We start from the raw sequence: 23,431 nt of genomic DNA, 5'->3' as shown, positions 1-23,431 counted from the left end.
TAGTTTCCATCACACTGCCTCGATTCAAGGTCATTTAACTCAACGTCCTCGTTAAAGCAGAAGTACAAACAGACTCATCATTAAACAGCTGCTTTCAAGTGAGTCACATTTACATTTCAATCTAGTTCATTAAGCGCAGACACTGTAATCCACATCATGTTTTAACAGAAACAGATCGGCATTAACTGTACTGCACATGCTTCAAAACAACAGGTTTAGTGTTCAGTTTGCTGCCAAACTCTCAACAAAACGATGCTGTAGTCAGGCCACGGCTGTGGTAAGGCACCTTGAACAATAAAGTAGAGAAAAACTTCTTTTGACAGCAGCAGAAACAACAGACTACACAGTGGTGTTTTACTGCAGTAAGCAAGAGGCAGTTTAAAGGTACTGACCTACTGCATCTTCACATAAGAAGACACGTGCCCACTGTGTTCTCAATCAGTCAGGAAGCTGCACTCAAAATCAGAAAAACACAAGCAGGCTATTTTTATGTACTCTTCCCATTTTCACTCCTGACCGTAAATTAAAAAATGACATTTTTTATAGATTTAAAAAAAAAATTCCATCATATTTTTTGTTCCAGCAGGAATTGATATGAAAACCAATGTAAGTTGTATGGTGAATGACTTTATTCATAATTACTTATGCTCATGAGATTTTTAGATTCAAGTGTTTATACTCCTTTTTTAGTATTGTTTTATCTGTTTAAGGGTCAAGTCACACCAGCATTTAAAATAAAACAAAAGTTTGCCACAAAATCAATTAATTTCAATTCATGTGTTTTCACAGTTCTGGCCTTTGAGGGAACGGAGAGTAATGGAGAGTAAGCTATTGTAGTTTATTAGCTGTGTTGCACCGTCTTTTATTTAACCTTCCTCTGTCTGCGCATTACTGAGAAAATAGAAAAAAAAGATATCAGAACTTTTCTGTCTGACTCGGTTACACGTGGATGAACTTCGCTGTGCCGTTTTGCTGGTGTGATCGGGCCTTTATGATTGTTTTGTCTGCTTCAGTGATGTTTTGCTTGTGTGTTTAGGACAGAAACATAACGCAGAAAATAGTGTAAGTTTTATTATTTCAGAGTAGAAAACTTTTTGTCTCAGCCAGGTCTTGATCCGACTTCAGTAGGACTTACACCAGGTTAAATAAAGGCTAAATACATTAAAAACTTTTTAAAAAGTATCTAACTCATACTGGGAATTGAGAAACTTATTATGGCTCGATGTTATGATCAACAATAAAACAGCTGCAGCAGAAGAAGTCAGCACAAACCAACATTCCCTTTATTTCACGAGCACCATTTTCCCCAGTCACCATTACTGAGAGGGGCCTCTATTTTGTTCTCAGCAGTGTGAGCTTGGACCCAGCAGTGTCCAATCTATTCTCCACTTTACCTCCTACCTCTGTCAGAACCTCTTTGTATTTATTGTGCTGGCTGCTGTCTCACAATTAGGCCCAAATTTAACAACCCTCCCAAAAAAAAAGAGGTGGATGGATGATGAAGCAAAGGACCGACTGACTGGCAGAACTGATAAAAACCACCTCCTGCCATACAGGATGTATCTAATCATAAAGTCTTATGAGTGTGATCACGATTATTATTATTGTTATTATTATTATTACTTCTGTTTTAGTCTGTAAACCAGCTGATTATAACTTTTACATAAGCAAAAACTGATGTCACTTTTTTCAAACAGTCCATATCTCATTTTGAAAACTCCTCCTTTATTTGACTGTCAACCTTTCTGTCAGAACTGCATGAATCAGCATTATCTCCATAAATGTCAGCATTAACCACCATCAGCCTTCTTTCTTTTCTTGTGCAGACGATAACAAATTTGAGTTTTTCTAAAGAAGTTCTATTTCTGAGCGGCGCCTCGCATTAAAGACGAAAGTCAAGCCGTGAAGTCCATCATTTAACACCTCGAAAAGACAAATTAATCATTTCTTAAAAGCGTTTTGTCAGCCAAGGTCATCAGTCACATACTATCTCATGAAAAGCACTGTAATTTCTCCTCTTTTTTTTTTTTTTTTTTTTACTATCAGTCATTTTATGAGAAAATGCATCATCATTTTTCCAAACAGTAGCTAACAAGCTCTTAAAATGCAAAGCAGCTGAGAGTAGGTGAAACATCACAGGTTCTACCCTTCACAGACAGACTAACTACAGCAGAAGAGGGCATGATATAATTTGCTCATGTCCACCTGTTTCTCGCCACCGATTCACGGGGGATGATTGAGATTTTAGTTGCGTTCCGGGTTGTATCTTTTTTTAATTCGCGCATCTGCGATGAAGCCGACTGGAAAGGTGTCCCCAAAGGATGTCATCTGAGTATAATTATTTTTCCTCACTAATTAGCAAAGCATCAGAATTATAGCTAATTGAATAAACCTCTGTACAGAGTGACTGCTTTGAATATATTACAGCTGCATGGCACAGCTGCATACAACAGCCTTTCATGGGTAGGAAATACAAACACACACACACACGTGCACGCGCATGCACACACGTAAATACAGTCTGGTGTTGCAACTTAAGGTGTGATTTTGTGCTTCCTTCGTGTAAATAAGTTTGATTTGTGTCCTTTTTTTCTCTGGAAAACAGGTCTGACATGTCTGCAGACACCTCACATTCACTGAGAACACACTGCAAAATGTTTTTTTTTTTTATCATTACTACATCACTCACTATTGAAAACCATCAACCCTTTCACAAAGGGGAAAACAGCCTTCACAGTAAGCACAGTAACAGATGATTTGCTGTTTAAAAGACTGGGTTAGATTAGAATAAACACATTTTTTTATGGACATACAGGTTACATAAAACTGTTGTTTCATAAGCATTTCAAAGATTTTATCTCAACATGTAATGAATACCTACTTCACACTGAAATATAGCAATAAACATGCTATTAAAACACATTTTTTCTCACTTGTAGTAGCTGAGACATCTTACTAGATTGTTTTAACCTGAGTTACAATACATTTTTTTTTAAATCAAAATAAGAAGAGGTTGATTTTCTTTCAACCCATGAAGAAGCATGAATCCTTCAACCTCTCTGAAAATGTAAAAATCCTCCAACAATGGGTTTTCAGTGGGCAGCAACCAGCACTCTTACTGTGAAAACATCCACTACTTCGTACTGTAACTTTCCTCTTACGTCAGCAGTTGAATTATGAGAGTAGTGCATACTGTAATGAATAGCTAGTTTACTATATTTCTAAGAACTTTAATAGCTATTGACAAAACACTGTGGTTAGCTCACTCTGTGCTCAGCCAACAATTACCAAACAAATTAGACTCTGAGCACCACAGATTTTTGTTGTCTATTAAAAAGCACCGATTATTGGAAAAAACGTCAGAGAAATTGAGGGAAAGCCTCATTATCAGGTTGGTTTATTTGTTTTCAGCTCCCTCCCATTATGTGAAACAGCATTTTAGATGAGCCAGTGTCTCTGCTATGGTTCCGTGCTCGGCAGAACACTGTCCTTGGTATTGTCATGGGAAGCGGTGTATTTGGCCTTCATGCTCTATGAAACTCCCTGCCCACCCCACCTGCGTGAAACTTTCCTCTCCGAACTCACTAATGAGGCAGAGCAGGGAGTCAATCAGCTGTAAGGGCTAAAATGTGCTTCTGAGGGGTTGCAGGCCAACCTGTGCAGCCTGCCAATTTAACATTCTTACATCTCTGTGAACCTATAAAGCTTTTCTGTTTGTTTCATTCAAGCTAAGGAAACCATAGGTGGCAGGTATGTCTGTCGAGTTCTGGCCGGTACCGCAGGAAAAGAGCGCTTGGAAGTGGAGCCGGCACAGCGGTCTGTTCTTGCATCCTAAAAATAATTCTTTGACATCTTAAGATGCTTTCACTTCCTTTGAAAGGAAGAAAAACACAGCAATTAAATGACAACAACTCTTGCACGTTGAGCAGCTGAATTCTGACTCTGAATAGTCAGAGCACCTCAATTTGAACTCATTATGCCGCCGACCCCTCATTTCTCTCTCGTTTCACAGGATTCTCATTCATTATTCTTTTTCCAACATACCACTAACTAAGCCTCCAGGTTGCATTTATGCAGCGCTCTGAGGGGAGATGAGGGCTTTATGGTAACTACGACACGCCGCCGACACTCCTGTTTCAATGGTTCACTATTCTACCTATAAACTGAGCTCCATTAAGTCCAATAAACCAAATACTTTACGATCCATCGTCACCCACTTTCTATTTTCAGCCTCTGCCGCCAAATATCTCTCAGCATCGTTCCAATAAAACGGGGGCGAGTGAATCGGCAAGCAGAGCAGCAGTTAATGTTGCTGTTTAATGTATGGAGAGGTCGCGGAGGTCTCGGAAATGTCGAAGTGTTGATAGTAACGTGGGGGAGAGAAAGGTGACAGAGTTTCCAGCACTTCATATCAGAGGAATAATTCATGTAGAGGGAAAAAAAAAAGTAACAATCTGTGACATTTGCCTCTGGTTGTGATTACTGTAGATATTTTCCTCGGTGCCACTTCCACTGAGCAGGGTGGTGTCTTTCTCAAAACACATCTCAGAGACAGAGTAACAGCTTTTGATTGATATTCTGGGTGTGGTGGTGCTTACTGCCGAAATTGCAAGTCTAAACAAAAATGTGCTCTATTGAAATTCTGATTCAGGCTTGGCCTAGTTTTCCCTCATATACATTTATATTGTTTGGGGCGGAGCTTGGGAATGGGGACTTATCGTAAAAGATATTATCTTATAAACAAGTTTGTGCAAGGCAAGTACCTTTCTCTGTTCTTTGGTGCTATGATATCTCTGGATGCAAAGAGAGACAGGCAATCTAGATAATTCTGCTCTGTAATCAGCTTTTTGTTTGCACTGCTGACAGCGGCATCACTGGTGAAGAAGTTCCACTACATGGCAAAGATAAACTGATACATTTTCTGCAAAAAAAAAAAAAAAAAAAAAAAAAAAAAAATGCAATAGGAAAATCTGTGTGATCATGCAGAGAAAATGACACTGTAGGTGATTCTCTGTGTTGGATTCATTTTAGGGAAGGAAATTGTGGTGTTATCATGAAGGAAATGGAGGATGGCTCGACGCTGTGTTCACTTCTTTAACTGCGTATCTGTTCATATTTAATGTTAGTGATGTGATTTTGCAAAAGATGCCAAAATTAATTGAAGAGCTCTGCGGGTGGCGGTGCATAACAGGCTTATGAGTTCATGTCTTGAGACTGAATGTGACTCATGATGTGTAGTGAAGACATTATGTAGATGAAATACTGGGGAAATATTACTTCATTTGCTTTTTTTTTTTTTTTTTTTGGATGGAAAAAGACATTTTTATTTATTGTACTTGAAATGTTTTCAAATTCTGGTTACCCTTTCATCACAGAGACCGTCCTTAAACACTTAAAATTGAAGGATATGATGTGTCTTGATATTCTCACGGGCCTTTTTTACACAATTAGCATCAAATATGTAGACACACGCATGCCCAAGCAGGTTTGGACATGCAGTTAAAGCTAATAAGCAGCATTGCTCTCTCCTGAAGGCAGCAGTATACTGGAAATGAAATCAAGCGTGAACAATATTAGAGTCCTGTTGAACTGGTTTCAAACATAATGCCGCATGTCAATATCCGTACACTCGCTGCGACTCGACGTCTGTTCATTTAGTGACACTCCATGACTCCTCGCCAGATGGGGCTGCGTGCAAACTGCAACAATGAGATAGGAGGAAAGAGAGAGATTAGAGAGCTATCCAAATAAACATTGAAAAGAGTAGGCTACAGGATATCTCAGTGATATTGATTTGAATTTGTAATACAAAAAAACTCGAATATTAGGTTTCAGGATATCATTCAGCCACGCCCGCAGATGTTTACAGCTGATAAACAAAACTCCAGAAGATGTATCATTTTTTAAGGTTATTTAGCTAAACTGCTAATCCTGTTCTGTGTAATTCCCCCTTTTTTTTGTAAGTACACACATAATCACAGTATCAGCAATTTTAGAGTCATGCAAATTCATCCATATGTGCAGAGACCCCAAAAGACCCACATATTTCCTCCGGAGTTGGCTACCAAACAGCAGGAAAGAAACATTACATGCTGTAAATAATATATGTAAATATAATATGTAAATAAGAAGTTTGTTTCCTAACATGTTATTGTAGTGAAGATATTTGCAGCTTAAACACACTGCAAGACAAAACATTCACATTCACAGTCACCGATTGTCACATGAATTTAAAAATGAATTACGCCGTTTGTCATGACACAATGTAACACGATGTGGCGTGATGTGGCACAAAGTTGTTCCAACTGTTTTCTCAAAAGGTCAAGAATGAACATCGTAAACTCAACATGAATGAGAAGTCCTTAAAAATGTTCCATTACCATAGCAACTGGGCAAACTCCATCTGCTGATGAAGATCATGTGATGTAACTGAAAGAAGGATTGTTTTTATTTCTGGATGGATAGAGATTGGCTTGTCGCATTGCCACACCACAACAACAACAACATGAATAAAACAGGAGATCACAGAAAAACAGAACTTAGTTTTATTTTCCTACTGTTGGCCAACTGCAGGTGATGATGTTTGTAAGAGCAGTAAACAAAGCTGTGCCAAAATTTTGGCTAACATAGCTAGCTAACTTCAAACCAGTAATCCAAGGAAACGCTCTTCCCAAGAAAGATGGAATCAGTTGTTTCAGCAAGTGTCCCAAAACGATATGTTTACATTCAAGTGACAAAGCCTCTAGTGGCCTTAGAAAATATGACGAGAGCAAAGGACAAAATCAGGAAATGTTATTATTAGAGTCAAAAGGTCAGTGAGGAGGTGGAGGTGGGCGGACAGGTCAACAAAACACTGCACTTTAACACAGGAGATCCCTGTTCAATTGCTACAATCGTCCCCCAACCTTAACCATGTGGTTGTTATTGTAACCATGACAACGAAGGTCCCATAACCTTAGCAAAGTAATTATTTTAACCCAAACCCATTATCTTTACCCAAACCTAACCAAGTCATTTTTGTGCCTAAACCTAACCAAAGCTTTACCATAACATTGTCACATCATGAAACACTGATTTTTCAACAGTATTTTTTTTGGCTTGCTAAGAGGAGTTTCAGAGCTGAAAACTCTTCTATGTGTTGGTCTCAAGGTCATGGACCAACAACATATTTGCCTTTAGTTTTCCCTAATTTATGTTCTCCGACACAATTTCCTCACATGGCATTCAATTATGTCACTAGGGATTAACGCTGTTGCTTCCTGACACTTGGCAAACTCCCTGAAGTTTGGACACACATCAACAGTGCCAAAAAAGCCATTGTGCTGTTACACAAAGCTATTATACATACACTAGTGTGCATATTGTGAACCACAATATCCTTTTGACTGAGCACACTTCATTAAGTCTAATTAATGAGCCAATATGAGCAGAATTATTATTCTCATGTTGCCGTACAGATGATAGTAATACGTAAACCACTGTGCTAGAGTTAAAGTATTTCTTGTTGATGAAGCCATGTAGTTAAATGCTAAATATATAAAATTCTTTTGAGACGTAACACATAAGCTACAATGAAATGCTGAGAAAAATTAAGCATACAAACAAACAATTCCCTCTTTGATGTTTCTTCTTTTTATAATCACCAATGTGTGCAGTTTATACAGTACATCTGGTCTTCATGGAGTAATGACTGAGTAAATGGTGTCTATGAAGAACCTTATCAAACCCCCACTGAGACACTGTGAGCACTTCTTCTAAAGGCGGTATGTGAAACTGCAAAGAACAAATTAAGTTTGATTCAGCCGGCTTCAAGGTCATGAAAAGCTTCGGCTGTTCATCCTTCAGTTTTTATGATTTACTTTAAGAGTAATCAAAGCAAAAGAGGCAAATCTTGACCATCATGGTGACAACAGTTGACCTTTTCCAGAGAATATATTTACGGAATATGTTAGAGATAGGATAACAGCAGATTTGCAGGTCAAGGTTCACCTTTATTGAATTCTGACCCGTGAAAAAAAAAAATGAGAGCCTCTAATGTTTAGCAAATCAGTGAGAGAATGTGGAACTGAAAGGAAATATTGATCTAAATGCATTGTGACAAGCAGCAGCGTAGGAGGGACACTGCATGACTGCAACAAGGATAGAAGGTAACAAAGGAAAAGTATTTCAAAGCCAAGTTATTGGAGCTTGTTCTCGCAACCCTGCAATACCATTTTTTAAGCAAACTTTGGGATTTATAAAAAAAAAAAAAAAAACTTGAAGGGAGAATAATGTGAGGTCCTCCATGGAAACTTTGATCCATGTGTACGCACATAAATTGGAGAAATGAGAAACTGTGACTCAGATGGCAGAAGGATTCGAGAAACGGTTTGAAATTGATGCCACTTTGTAAAATAAATTGAAATATTACCTCTCACATGTACAGTTTAACTGGAATCATATTTAATTGGTTCTATAATCAACAATACTTGCATGTAATGAAATTTATTCTCGTAAATGAGGTGAACAGTTGGACAAATTGCATTAAAACTGATGCAGTTTTCGACGCCTCAGTCGGGCAGATACAAGTGCATATTTTCATACATTATCACATGTTCATTGCGCAGAACTGTCAATGAGATAAAGGCCCTTTCATTGTCAATTACAAATCAGGGTAATTCCTAATGCAATTGCGTAGTTTTTCAGATACAATCAAATGGATGGGTATTAAAAGGTGTGAAATTGCAATACGTAATGACACACAGTGTCTGCTTTGGCACTGTTGGAAGATTTGGCGAATGGAAGACTTCGGAGAGAGTGAATTTTCAGAGACTGGCAAGATTTACTGGCCAATGACAATGAGTGGCTTATGAGCCAGTTCCGATTTCCAAGAGCTGTTGTTGTGGATCTCTGTGCTATACTGGGCCCAGCTTTACAGAGAAGCACCCACAGAAACCAAGCCGTGCCAGTCCCACTTCAAGTCCTGACAGCCCTCGGATTTCTGGCAACCGCCGCTTTTCAAAGGGAATAGTCTGACAGGTCAGGGATCTCTCAGCCAACCTTTAGCCGTGTTATGCCAGACATGTTAGGAGGTATAATTGGTCTGACGCATTTCTACATATAGATGCCACTAAATCTTACACATTGGACCTTTAAGTAGATCATCCAGTGTACAGCTTATGTCACATAAAGCAGGTCTTATTTTTTTAACTCCTTGGCAACCTCGTTAATAGAGTCGACGGTGTCTCTTTGCATTTGTAGGACCGTATCTGTGAGGACACGGCTAATGGAGGGTTGACACGCACCACCAGGTGCAGCCGAGACGCCCGGGCCCCGGCGCGCTCAGCTCCTGCTCAGCTGAAGCACCACCGACCCCGCTGGGACACACACCGACTAAAAACAATATAAAATGTTTCATTTGTTTGTGTGAATAAATGTTTAAACACAACTTGAATGCATTTGGTATACTCTCTTTTCAGAGAAGGGAATACAAATAATGTACCTGGGTGATCCGATGTGTCTTGCATACCTCCACCTTCGTCCTTACACCACTCAGAAGTGACTCTCCTATTATTGCTGCGAGTTGCTCATCAAGGGAGTTGAGCTCCAATGTCCTCTTTCCCCCGCCCCTGGCACAAACACTCTGTCTGTCTAAGGCTCTGCGCCTTTTGGCTTCTACTTTTATGTCAGACAACTTTATTTCAGAGAGGGTCCAACCTTCTGAGCCAGCAGCATTCACTGTGTCTGCCACATGCTGCCACTCTAAAGCCTTTTTGGCATTTGTAATGCCCACACTGTGTCCACCAAACAATATCCTCTTTCTTGCTTCAACCTCCCCAACAGGAACTTTCACACTTCATTTTGACACTGGGTGAAATTTATTTTTTTAGCTTTTCTGTCAGAATTTGCCATCATTATCTCCATGTAGTCAGTATGGATTGATATTAATAAGGGGCGTTCACTATTTATAAGCAGCTATGGGCGTTGAAAGGGTGGGACAAGAAGCTCACTTGTTTTTTCGAGTTGATTTTGATTTATAAAGGGAAATTGGTCTAGGATGTGTGTGTGCACTGTATTATGAGTCAGAATCTTTTTTTTTATCATGGTTATACAGGCTAGTGGACCCAAATGCAAAGACAACAAGTAGGCAACAGGAACTGAAGAAAATAATTATTTACCTACCAGACTGGTTACTGGCAGATGAAGACAAAAACAGAACTGGCTGACTTGAAACACAAGGAGTAAAAAAAAATAACAGCTGCAAACACCAGAATACATTGACCACAAAGTGACAAAGAACTCAAAGAACAGATAGGTATAAATACACAAGGAACTAATCATATAACAAGACACAGCTGGAGTGTGACAGGCACTGGAAAAGGAGGGAAACACAAGGATTGGTTAACAATGAAGACAACCAGGGTGTGGCAGGCAACAAACAGGGCAAAGCTAATAAGACTAAACACTGAATAGGTGTGCAGAGTAAAAACATCCTGAGGAGGATTACAGCAACACATGAGAAACACAAAGTTACAAACTGTCAAGAATAAAACCTCATTAATTTAAGTGAGAGCTCCGTTCCATCACTGTGGCTTATCTGAGTCCCTACTCAGTTACCAAGGCAACTTATACCGCAGAACTAGCTAACAGGCTAACTGTCAAGGTTAATTTAGCTGTGTGTCGAAGACTGTCTGACAGATATTAGACAGATCATTTCATCATCATTTTTTAAGTAAATATGCCAAAATTTACCTTGTGTTAGCTTCTGAAAAATGATGTTTTTTTCCACTGTTTTCTGACATTTAATAGACAACATGACTAATTCAGAAAATAACCTGCAGATTACTTGATAATAAAAAATAATAAGTTTGTTGCAGCCTGAAGCACATCCATTGTGTGGGAGTCAAAATGCTACTACACTACCAGTCAAAAGTTTGGACACACTTTCTCATTCAAGTGAATGGCAGAGTTCACATTAATCACAGTGGTTTTGTCCTGCTCCTTGTTTGGTTTTGGGGAAGTTGACACTTCAGGAACTCTTGTTATCCAAGATAGCATTAAGTTTCCTAAACTCAGGAGTTGTAGAAGTGAAACATTTTGTTAGAAAATATGAACAATAAAGCAAAGATCTAACCTCTGTGTCGCTTTTCCAAGTATGTTTTTCTAAAGCATGCATTGAAAAGGGTTATGTTTGAATAAAATACATTTAATTACATTTTTATTTATAATACTGTCTTACTAGGGCTAACTAGAGCTACCCTGCGATATAAGAACAATGCTGTGCCTTTATTTACATGTCTTCTCCAATTATCTTCAGCTAGTGAGGATGCTACCTGGGACCTGTAGATTTAGATTTAGCTTCAGACTTTTATTATGTGGCCATTATGTGCATATTTACAATACTTTTACATGGTTCTCATTTTAAAAAGCAATAAGCCAGCTAACAACAGCTGATAAAAGTACTTGACAGTCTTTATTTCAATTAAAGACTTATTGTTTCAAAAATTACAAGAATTTCGAGTGATCAATCTTCAAATTTTGTCATTGTAAACTGCATGATGTGTAGTGCAAGGAAAGTTTTACAGACATACCAACGTTAACTATCGGAGGCGAGGTTTGGCGATTGGTCGATTTTGATTTGTCCACAGTTTAATGGAGCCGCATTTGGCCTATCCCATCTCAGCTGACGGACCACAGTTACACCTGCAGCTGTGTGAGAGGAAGGTAGATAGAGCTATCAACTGACTGGAGCAATGCAGCAGAGAGGTGCAGGGATAATTTGAAAACAATTCTCTTCCTTACAGAGACTAAACAAACATCCCTGTCTGCCTCCCCACCATTAAGGTGTCAGATATGTTTAGCACTGAAGGTCATCCTGAGACATGCCTGGATGCTCCGACTTGACCCAATGATGCAAGTAGATTCAATTGAAAAGGCACAAAATAAAAGTCTTCATGAGGTTCCTCTTGTTGCCTGTCTCTCCCCATTCCTCATCTTGCTCAACCGCCCGCTAAATGCATCAGAAAAGATGTGTGGCTGAAATTGAGTAAAGTAGTGTTGTTGGGCAAAATCACACATCTACAAAAAGTATGCTTTTCAAAGAATTTTCTCATTTTTCCATTGGCACCTTCTGTGGTAACTATATTTTAGATTACCCAATAGATTTTATAACAGGTCTCCGAGCCAAGAAACTCAACACTTAATTTACTGTGTAAAAATTGCTGCTACGTAGTTGCTTTTATGACAGCAGGAAAATTGTATGTGGCTCAAAAAAGCTCGCCATCTCACCTACCTTCCAACACCTTATTCTGAAGAAATGAGACGAGCTACAGTGTACAGAGCAGTGAAAACCATGTAAGGCCAAATAAATCAATGTATCCTTCCTTAACTTCAGAGCTCACATCACTACCTTGGCTCAGTGCAGATCACCCAGGGGTATAACCTAGATGTTTCAGGGACGCAAGTGAAAAGGGAATTCAAACACATAGCGTTGGTTTAGCATTAAAAATAGCAGAGTTGTCCTTCCCCTCAATGAATACATGAATAATTAAATAATCTATAAAAGACTTAATTATTATAAGGATGATGAAATATAACATTTGAGGTTCAGATGGTGAAATGAAACCAAATCCATTTATCCATCTGTCTGTCCATATATCCATCCATTCCCACCAGTTCACTGCCTTCACGCTCCTTGTAACCACATCACTCTGCTACTGTCCAAAGGCCACTTTGAGACAGATGATTGCTAGTTGTGGCCCCACTGGTGCTGAAGTGATTGGCGGGACAAACAGCAGCACTACTACATGACTGGAGGCTGATGGGTGATGTATGTATTTGAAAGATGGGACAAGATATGGATCCAAAGGTAAATAGATACAGCCCTCTGTCTGTCCTGAGGTGCACCCCTGTCTGGTTCAACCCCTATGACTGGATGTATCACCGCCAGTGATGTCAGAGCCTATGTGACCCCATATGGAAAGGTTGGGCAACTTGACTATATAAACTGTAAAACAATATAAGTTCGTCAACTGACATAGACATTGGTAGCTATCCTATTAAGACAACATTGAACAGAACTGTTTTATGACAAGGCTGTCTGATTATTTTATCAATAAACAGTTTCTCCACTGATTGGGCAGACAATTTACAATAAAGATAAAGAAAATGCATATTTTTTATTATTTTATCCATCTCCAGAAGTTTCTGTGTTCTTCCTCTTTAAATCTTCTTTACATCCAAATAGTAAATAATCTTTTTTTCTAAAATATCATTACATCTCACTTGGCACTATACACTCACCAAGCACTTTATTCCCTATTATACATTCATTGAGCACTTTATTAGGAACAACTGTGCAGTCTAATGCAATCCAATACAACAGTTCTGCCATAAATTCTACTTTATGAAGCTTATAAATTTTCATTTGTTGCTGACATTGTCAGAAATGTATAATCTAATATTTTGTCGACCTCATTAATATACATGAAGGGGATAAAATATTAGGAACCACCACCCACTATGGCCTCAATAAATAAACATAAAGTAGAATCATCACCTTTCTGACAATGTCAACAAAAACTGAAAATATATATAAGCTTTGTAAAAGTAAAAGTAAAAATAAGAAAGAATTGATGGCAGTCAATTGTACATGTGTTCCTAATAAAGTGCTCAATGAGTGTTATGTAAGTGTCTAATAAACAAACAAAAAAACATGGATCAATCATGTCATCTGAAGGTTTTCATTCAGCCCTAAATTTGTAAATTTGGTAAATCAAGGCCAACTCTACCTATACAACTTAAGCCCCAAACTAGATAACTATTCATTCAGTGTGTAAATTACACTTAATATTAGTGACATAAATATTCTACTGCTGTTCAATTAGGTGAGTGTTTGCAAATCATAACCATGGGAGTCTTTCCATCACTACTGCTGATCCCACATGACGTGAACATGCCACAAACAACACTCAAAGGATCTTTATGGTTTTTAACTGGCATTTAAAAGGTTTCACAAATCTGAAACTGTGCTGTAATGTCTTTGGAGTCTCCTTAGTAATCTAGTCCAATTTGACAAGTCTAAGTATAGTGGTTTTTGATTTAGACCTGGTCTGATGTGGTCTGGATGGAGAGATATCAGTGAAAACATAATTTTTTCTGTTTTCATTAACAGAGTAAAGTCCCCAAAGTCATAAAAGTCAACTTGACGAGCAAGGGAGGGTCGAGCTCACACCTGTCACAACCCCATGCTCACGGGACCGCATTTTCTGTACATGGAGCAGAAACGCTTCTTGGCAAGGATGCTTTTCCACTCATGGACACTGTTCTGTGCACTCGTATCATGTGCACATCCCTGGTTTTTAGGTGCGTGGGTTTTGAGACTAACTAAATGCCAAAGATCTTGTATAAGTTTTATCAGATGTAAGAGATAATCAAAGCTTTTAATGCATGAATTGAGGGCAAAGAACCACCAGCCACAAAGTAAATAGTGTCTTGAACACATCTGAGATTGAATTATTATGCTTTAAATAAAAAATGAAAGCACTTGGATATTTCTTACATTTTGAGGTCAGAATTTAAAGGTTATGAAACAAAAGTTAGACACTCCAATGCTTTGGATACTATACTGAGCTTGCTAATGTTTTAGCACGTTGCTAAGGTTACACAGGTTGGTTGCTTGGCAACTCTGAGGCAAGCATATCAATTTAGAACAGAGATAAAACTTGAAAGATAATCCACAACAAGCCATATGATTTGGAGTGGATTATCTCCCCCATATGTTGACCACCTGGCAGCAATATAAAATATAAAAACTGTTAAATGGAAAGTTTGTGTGGGAGACTTCTTTGTCAACCTTGGAGAAAATGTCACAGAGACTTTAACAATTAGCAGAGGCCAAGGCCTCCCAGCTACAGCTGTTAATTTAAAATAAATATAAATTTGTGCAGTTATCTGTAAAAACGTTACTCCCTCCCCAGTCAGGTTCAATTATTCACCATGGCCAGGTTATCTTCAAGCCAACCAAAAAGGAGGATTAATTATTTAGCCTGAGTTTGGGTTGGTAGCAGACTGGCTTTGCTGGCCAGCTGCCAGGTTTCAATGAGTGTGGAGCAGACTTTTGCAAAACTTCACCGCCTTTAAAATAAATATCTGACCTCAAGTGCACTTACATTGTTAGATCTGTGATGTTCAGTGCCTTCTGGGAGGCACTGATTTTGTGATGAAGTGTTGTAGTCGAGTTTTGCGGTGTACCCAGTGTCCTTCAGCCTGCCTCGCCTGCTTTAGTCTGACAGCCCCCTGAGAACGGGTGTGAACTTGTTTGGCTCTGCTGTGGGTTGCGTGTGGAGGTGGAGAAAGCATAGAGAAAAATTGAAAGCGAGAATCCAACATTTCTTGTGGCTGCAATACATCACGGTTTGCTGGGGCTACTTTGGGAGCTGAAAATGGTCTCACTGCTGCTTTGACAATGGATTTCACCCCAATGAAAAACAACAAAAATGGTGGCTCTAGAAAGAAGCACTTGATGTTTGATCTTTAAGACCCAGTCACACCAGAAAGTGGCAGAGCAAAAGTCATCTGTGTGTCCTCATGAAATAGGTACAGTAGTACTAGAGGTTTGGTGACATATACTACTCATAGGGCTAGTTGGTAAACTACTGTAGCTAGCAAGCTGACTGTAATAACGTTAGTCAATAACATTATATTGACAGAATGAAAAAGGAGCAACTCAACTGCAAGGGAAGCACCCGGATCATATACAGCACCATAACCTACAGTTATCTTGTAGTTCATCTTCCAAAAAGGAAAGCATTTGGGTGCATTTCAGATTTAAAGAGGACACACATTTCCAGGTTTATATTTATATTCTGTCAGTCAAAAAAACTGACAGAATAAGGAGTTTTCAGTTTCTTATTCATCTTATACTGGCTCTTATACTGGCTCTTTATGCAACCCCTCAGTTCAGCCTCTGAGTGAAAAAGGCAGTTTTAGCTCCTGTCTCTTTAAGGCCCCCCTCCCACTCTGTTCTGATTGGCTAGCTCCCGGAAGCTGCTGCTCGGCAGTTCCAGAGGCTACGTAAACAAACACATCAAATACATCCATACATGTTGGAGCTCAAATCTGATCCGAAATAAATGAGTGAACAACATGAACAACCTGTGGAACAACCTTAGCAACAAAGGCTATGACAACGCTGTCATGAGTAGGAAATAGAGAAAACTTTGCAAGCAAAGTGTACAAAGCAAGCTGAAGCCCTGGTTTTAGACTTACATACATTTATCTCAAGTTTTGGAACTTTGACTATGTTTAGCATAGACGTCCAACATCATGTCAGTATATAAATAACAGAAAATCACAAAAAGCATGTTCCCCTTTAACAACCTAACAATTAGCTTCGCAAGACGAAGTTGTACTCTATCACCCAGAGACTAATGTTAGCGGAGCAGAGCGCTGAAATCCAGTGCTAACAAAGTCGACAAACTGACACAATGTACCACTTTACAAACTTTCCACTGCTGAGGAAACAACATAACAGCACAGGGGAGAGGTCTGCTTTTCCCCTTTTACTCCAGAACACACAAACCTCCTTCTTTAACTCGTGATGTTGGTCAGTAAATTACACTTTCATTTCATCATTTACATAAAGGTAGAATACTGTAAGATGCCTCCAAATAAATGCAGTTAACTTTTCTAAATTAAAAAATCTCCATACTCTCATACAATTTTCTCTTATTTTTCCTGTTCGTCAAACAGTGACCTTCTTCAAGATCCATTTAGCTTAACTTCCAGTTATGTTTCATATTGCAGCTCACTAGTGTAAGGTCACAAGTCAATGATTTGGCACACAGTGCACTGGAGTAAGAGCCTAAATATAGTACGCCCCCCTTTCTATTTATTCAATCAAGAATTGGTTTTAAATCAACAATCAGAGATCCCTGAATCAAATCAAATGTGAGATTGTCAAAGATTCCCACACCTATGTGATATTAAGTTATCTACATTGGCCACAAGAATAAGACAAGACAAAAAAATACAGTCGCATGTATTTGCAATGTCATGAGTTGGATTGCAGCTCACAGTCCTCTGTCATCTCACTCATTCCTCTTTTCCCTTCCTGTTTTGTCTCTAAACACCATCTTATGAAACAGAAATGCCATAAAAATTGTCTTAAAAAACAGAAAGAGCAGTATTCACTGGGACTCTCTTCAAGGGTTGAGTGAAACGTCACCCAAATGAAGAATGGCAGTGATATCCAGCCAAAGGACAGCTTCCTCACTCTCCCTGTTTTTCTGAGCTCGATAAATCAGCTCAAGGTTCCTCAGTGATCCTCTGTGTGGCGGTGGAGTGGGATTTATCATTCTCAGATAAAGGCTCGGTCCTCGTCAACGCTTGCTTTCACCCTCGGCTGGGAATTTATTAGAACTGGTGGCATTGTGTGTGCAGCCAACCTAGTTACACAACAAAGTGCAAAGGGCTGCACAACAAGACAATCCATTGTGTTCATGCTATTAATTTCTATCCTGAGGATGTCGTTCACACATGACAAATGGTGTTTCACAAAGTCATTTGCAACAGCGCAAAGGAATCTGCAGCAAAAGTACAACTGGTGTCTAGTCAAGTCGATTTTATTTATATAACACAAAATCACATTAGAAGCTACTCAGGGCACTTTTCACATTTTCACAAGTCTAGACTGTTCTCTTTAATTTACAGAGACCCAACATTCAGAAGTATGAGTTAGAGTAGTAGAGTTAAGCAGAATGTTGGGCTATGTGATGGGTTTATTACATATATAAGCTATTATATACACTAGTTTGAACTACTTTATATACAGTTAGCTAGTTTAGTCCAGTGGTTCCCAACCGAGGGGTCGGGCCCCTCCAAAGGGTCACTAGATAAAACTGAGGGGTCATGAGATGATTAATGGGAGAGGAAAGAAGATAAAACAAAGTTCTGATACACAGATCTGTTTTCAGTTTTTGGACTTTTTCTCTAATCTTTGATTTTTGGTGAAATATTGGATCATTTGAACATTTATTGAAATGAAGTTTAGAGGGAAAAACAACTCATAGACATCTGAAATCATATCATATGTTTTTATGTCAAATTTAATTCGGAAAGTAACTAAAGCTGTCAAATAAATGTAGTGGAGTAGGAAGTACAGTATTTCCCTCTAAAATGTAGTGGAGTGGAAGTATAAAGTAGCATCAAAAGGTAGAGGGGATGGAGAGACACAGAGAAGCATCACAACAACAATACTAACAATAACAACAATAATAAAAATTGAAATATGACTAATAACAATAGTGGTAGCAGTGGGCATTAAGCTGGACCAAGAGGACAGCAGACAGTCTGCAACCGAAGGTCACCTGCAAGACAGGAAAGCACAAAACTGTTATGGGCTCCATTTCTCAACAGTGCAATTTTACTTTACATCTTTCAAAGAGTGAGATAAATTTATGAGGAACATATATAAAATAGCACCACTCTATCACTAGACAACCTTATTTCATCACTGAGTGTAGAGCTGCAACGATTAGTCGATTAACCGATTAGTCATTCGACAGAAAATTAATTACCAAATATTTTGATAATCGATTAATCATTTTTTTCTCTGGTTCCAGCTTCTTAAATGTCTTCTGGTTTCTTTAGTCTTCTAGCAAACTGAATATCTTTGAGCTGCGGACTGTTGGTTGGGGCAAAACAAGACATGTAAGGCTGAATCTTGGGCTTTGGGAAGTCGACATTTTTCACTATTTTCTGAAAAACGATGATTCTTATTTTTTATGAAATCTCAAGCTGCCAATCAAATGTACTTCAGGGTCTGACAGAATGTAAAGAATTGTATTGTAGTTGTTTTGTGAGAACTGTAGTGTGTCGTATACTGACCCTGATGAAGGCCACAAGCCAAAAGGTGTTGGTCTCATAATAAAGTTGTTCTCTATACTACAAGTGTTGCTGGAGTCAAGAATTACCAGTATGAATTCGTTGTTTCCAAATCAATAGAACTCTAACTGGTTTTACGTCTTGTTTTACGTTTACAGATGTAAAATACAGGTCAGCATAAATCATTACTATAGTTAGTAGTGTGTACCAGTACTTAACTGCATTGTAAATACAGTAAATGCCACCTGTACGACTGTATCCATGTAATTATCTAATTACAGCAGTTAGTCCAATAGAGTTAACCTCTGCTCATACTGTTCCTGTCTCTCACATCCTTGAAGCTTTCGTGCAGGTTTAGCCTTAAAGCACATACTTAACATGCTCAGATTGGATTGGACAGTTATTTTCTTCCTCCAACTAAACCAACACACAACAAAGTAGCTCATTTCCTGAGCGATGTGTTTCCACGCTTCGTCTTTCTTCATTTCATTCACGTACCAGTAGCTGCCCAGGAGTGGTATGTTATCTAAGATGTAATCCAAGGAATTTCATGCACAATATAGACGCAAACAACCAACTCAGGCAATACAGAGTGGAGTGTCTTAAAGTCCCCTTTAAGTTATATGAAATTGAATAGGGGAAGCTGGAGATGACCAGCTTTTCTGAGGGAATCAAAACCAGAGCGATTGAGCATCTCTAGACTGTCGCACGCCAGATGACTTTTGCATGAGGCTGAATGTTTCTCAATTTCTCCAGGTCACATCACTGTCCAAGTTTTCTTGAATTGCAGTGGGTGGAGGAGGAGGTTTTTTTTGGAGTTTCAGTTCACATTGAATGGCAGCCTGAACAGAAAACATTAATTCATCCATCTGTTATTCAGTTCAAAGACTACTCCACTTCTATAACATTGTGCGACTTAAGATGGACAGTTTAAAAAAAAGATAACAATCAATGCAGCAGAACCAGAGATATATTACTACATTACCCACAATGAAGCACGACTTGATTCACTCAACTGTACAGACTGGGTGTCTTATGCTAATGCAGCTTGAAGCTGGCAGATATGAGGAGCAAGCTACAGAGGTCAGGTGACCTCACTTCTTTCTAACTCCACTCTCACAGATTTTTTTCATTTTCAAACTTGTATTCAGCCCCAACCGACACTGACTCAAGTGACATCAATTGAGGCAATTTATCAGATTTTGCACAGCTGCCCCACCAAGGGCTTTATGCAACTTTTTTCACATCTGAAGTAGTACTCCCCAACACCTGAAAACAGACTTTGATGTGTAAAATCAGTGCAGTTTCCACTAGGTTGAGAGTTGTGGGGGCACCATTTTCATATTCTAACTGCAGTGCAATGTTTGCTAATACAGAATTTTGATTTACTCATATTTTTAATCCACTCCAATGAAAAACATGACAGGTCTTCACAACCCCAAGAACCGAAGTCAAACTGTAAAATTCTCTCCTCTAATGTTTTTTGTGTTTATTCTGGTCATTGTCAGGTCAGTTTGACTGTCCACTGCTTGTGATGGTGTCTTGATATCAAAGAAAACAGGTGTTAACAGGTGTTATTACAAAACTGAATTCCAATGAGATGACGTAACCATCCCCTAATTTGAAGCATGCTCTTACAAAATCAATACTGGCATGGGAGTAAAGAAAATAATGGATAATTGAAGCCTCCGCTGAGAAACAGCAATCATTTGTGCCTTTTGAGGTAATGATTAATGAATTTTAGGAAACTAAATATTCCCAAAATACATCCAGACTCTTGGCAAGAAACCCCTCATTTACTGAATCATTTGAATTCCCTTTATGTTGTTTTTTTTCTTTTCTGATAATAAAGGGATCATTTGCCACAGACCATCAACCGTACGCTCCTACGGCCTCATCGTCACATCATGTGCTCTTGGATTCTTGAAAAGAAAGACATTTCCTGCTCATTAGCTGATGTCCTGAGGCACAGCTGTCTCTATTTTTGCTTGTGAAGCTTTCATTGTGGACCTCCGGGTGCTTTAGCCACCCCTCTCTTTTTACTCTCTCTCATTCTTCCTCTCTGTCTCACTCACTCAGTTCATCCCTCGATTCACCTCAAACGAGTCTGGGCAGACAATGGATCTTTCTGTATCTCTGATAAATGTCTGTTTATGGTGCTGCATTTTGAGCGTTTGAAGCTGTATCCTTATTCGGTAACAGTTGTAATAATAAGTGTAAGTACAGTAACTGCATTAAAGAGGAACTATTATGCTTTTCCTTATTTTCAGTCATATATATGTATAATGTTACAATGTCGGATGTTCATATTAAACGTGGCCAAAGTGTCAAATAATGAGGTAAATGTATGTAGAAGTAATTCTTGTGAGCAGCAGCTTCAGACTGCTCTAAACACTCGGTTTCCATTGTTTTAACTTTCAGCCCGGATGGATTTCTTTATATGATCATCTGCTCCACGCACAGCACGCAAGTTCACCGCTCCACTCTGCTAACATTATGGCGTTTTTCCATTGCTTCGGGGCAAGTCACGCCGATGACTCAAGTCAAGCTGGCAGGTTGTGTGTTTTTCCGTTACACAGCACCGCAAAGTAAAATAAGTAGTTGGAGGTATGCTGGTCGTCTGCAGTTCTTCATCAAATATCATCATCACTGTGGCTGTTTCTGCTTGTTCTATTCCTCCCTGCATTATTTCTAACTGATCCGCTGAACAAAAAGCTCCAAATTTCTCCATATCTAGTTGTGTCGACTGGTTTTTAGCGCCGCTAACGAAGCACTGCTTATTTGGTGAGAAAGAATTTAATTTCCTGCAAATTCTTCACAATAAAAGTCTTCTGTTATTTAGTCATTTAAAAGCTTTTCATTTGAAGCAGTAAAGCAGATAATGCATTTTCAGTAGCTTAACACGACTCTGATATGGCTGCCCCTCAGCAGACTTCCAGAAAGCTGGCCAATCAGAACAGAGTGGGCACATCAAGAGGGGGGTCTTAAAGGACCAATGTGTAAGATTTATGAAATGAAATCAAATATAATATTCACAAGTATGTTTTAATTAGTGTATAATCCCATGAAAATAAGAATCGCTGTGTTTGCTTAGAATGAGCCCTTTATATCTACATGGGGAGTGGGTCCCCTTCCACGGAGGTTGCCATGTTTCTACAGTAGCCCAGAATGGACAAACCAAACACTGGCTCTAGAGAGGGCCTTTCAAGTTTTGCACAGCAACCGAAGGTTCTCCTACACACTTGGAAGGGGATTGTGAGGAGAGGTGTATTCATTTGGTTGCAATCTGCAACCTCACCACTAGGTGCCACTAAGTCGTACACACTGGTCCTTTAAAGAAACAGGATCTAAGACTTCCTGTTCAGACAGAGGCTGAACTGAGGGGCTGCATAAAGAATCAGTATAAGATAAATAAGGAGTTTTTTAAACTGTGAATCAATCAAAGCTACTCTGGTGGAGTCCCAGAATAAAAATATAGAGCTAGAAATGAGCATAATAGGTCCCCTTAACCACATAGGTGTTGTGTTTTCGGGCACATACTGGCTTCTCAGGTTTAATATTTTTTTCATACATCTGACAAAACTGATAATGTTTCCATATAAGACCAAAGGAGGAAAAACTTAATCTCCTGAGGGTGCTGAGCATTTCATCTGGGATGCGTGATCGTAGCTGTCATCACTGTCTCTCCTCTGGTTTGGTCAGCTAAAACGCTTCATTTTCCATCCCGCTCTTATTGTTATGACAGTGGGGTTTTTGTTTTCAGCTGACTCAGCTTATTCTCTGCCTCATTGAGTCATATCTGCTTAGTCACTGGACGGCTGGAGGACCTCGCACCATGTCTCCTGATCAAAGGGGCTTGACCATCAGCAAAACCGCAACTTTGGCCAACTCCAGGAGGCTGACATAAGGCGATGAGAGCTATTCAAACTCATATTGACACTTCACACTCAGGATACAGAAGGTGAGCTGTATATACTTGCTCATTTCATTCCTGACAAGGCTTTTGTTTCATCCATTTTTTATTTATTTATTTATTTATTTTTTCTTTTAGCTGTCAAATCTTTCCGTCACAGCCCTGGCCCTCTGAGGTTTGTGCTTTAGTATGCAGTTCATTCTCTTAATTAACTTTAGTTTTAATGCTACATGACAGTTCAGTCAAATCTCAACTCCAGTCTGATGTGAAATCTCCGGGGTGAAATAAATTCTGCTTGCTCAACAGGTACAGCAATCAACATGAAAATTTCCAAACATCTATATCAGGATATGACAGCAGGCTTTTGTTCAAATGGAGCTTTACCGTATGACATTAACTCCTCGCCCACATTCATGTAATGTGATGTTAACTCTCAGGCATAAAACGTGACTGACGCCTGAAATACTAAAATATTCATTGATGACCTTTGACCTGATTTAAAAAGCTATTGTTTTTTTGGGAAATGTGATGATGAACATGCTCTCATTTACATCAAAGGCCTGATGGAGTAACTACATCGCCGGCGGCGGATTAGACGGTAGAATTTAAATTCTCTAACCTGTTCGCCTCTCTTCAGCTCCCCTCGAGTAGCTG

The 23,431-nt window shown here is 39.0% G+C and overlaps 1 long non-coding RNA gene across 1 annotated transcript; it reads left to right on the top strand.

Moving 5' to 3' along the window:
- The first annotated feature begins 6,121 nt into the window (after positions 1 to 6,121).
- Positions 6,122 to 21,630, top strand: LOC122998702. The gene is made up of 3 exons (XR_006407484.1): positions 6,122 to 6,135; positions 14,084 to 14,088; positions 21,466 to 21,630. It is a non-coding gene; the product is annotated as an uncharacterized LOC122998702 (long non-coding RNA).
- The last annotated feature ends 1,801 nt before the right edge of the window (positions 21,631 to 23,431 follow it).

Source organism: Thunnus albacares, chromosome 15, assembly GCF_914725855.1.
Source record: "Thunnus albacares chromosome 15, fThuAlb1.1, whole genome shotgun sequence".
NCBI classification, from domain to species: Eukaryota; Metazoa; Chordata; class Actinopteri; order Scombriformes; family Scombridae; genus Thunnus; species Thunnus albacares.
The sequence above is the reverse complement of the archived record's forward strand: the minus strand, read 5'-3'. Positions and strand labels throughout refer to the sequence as shown.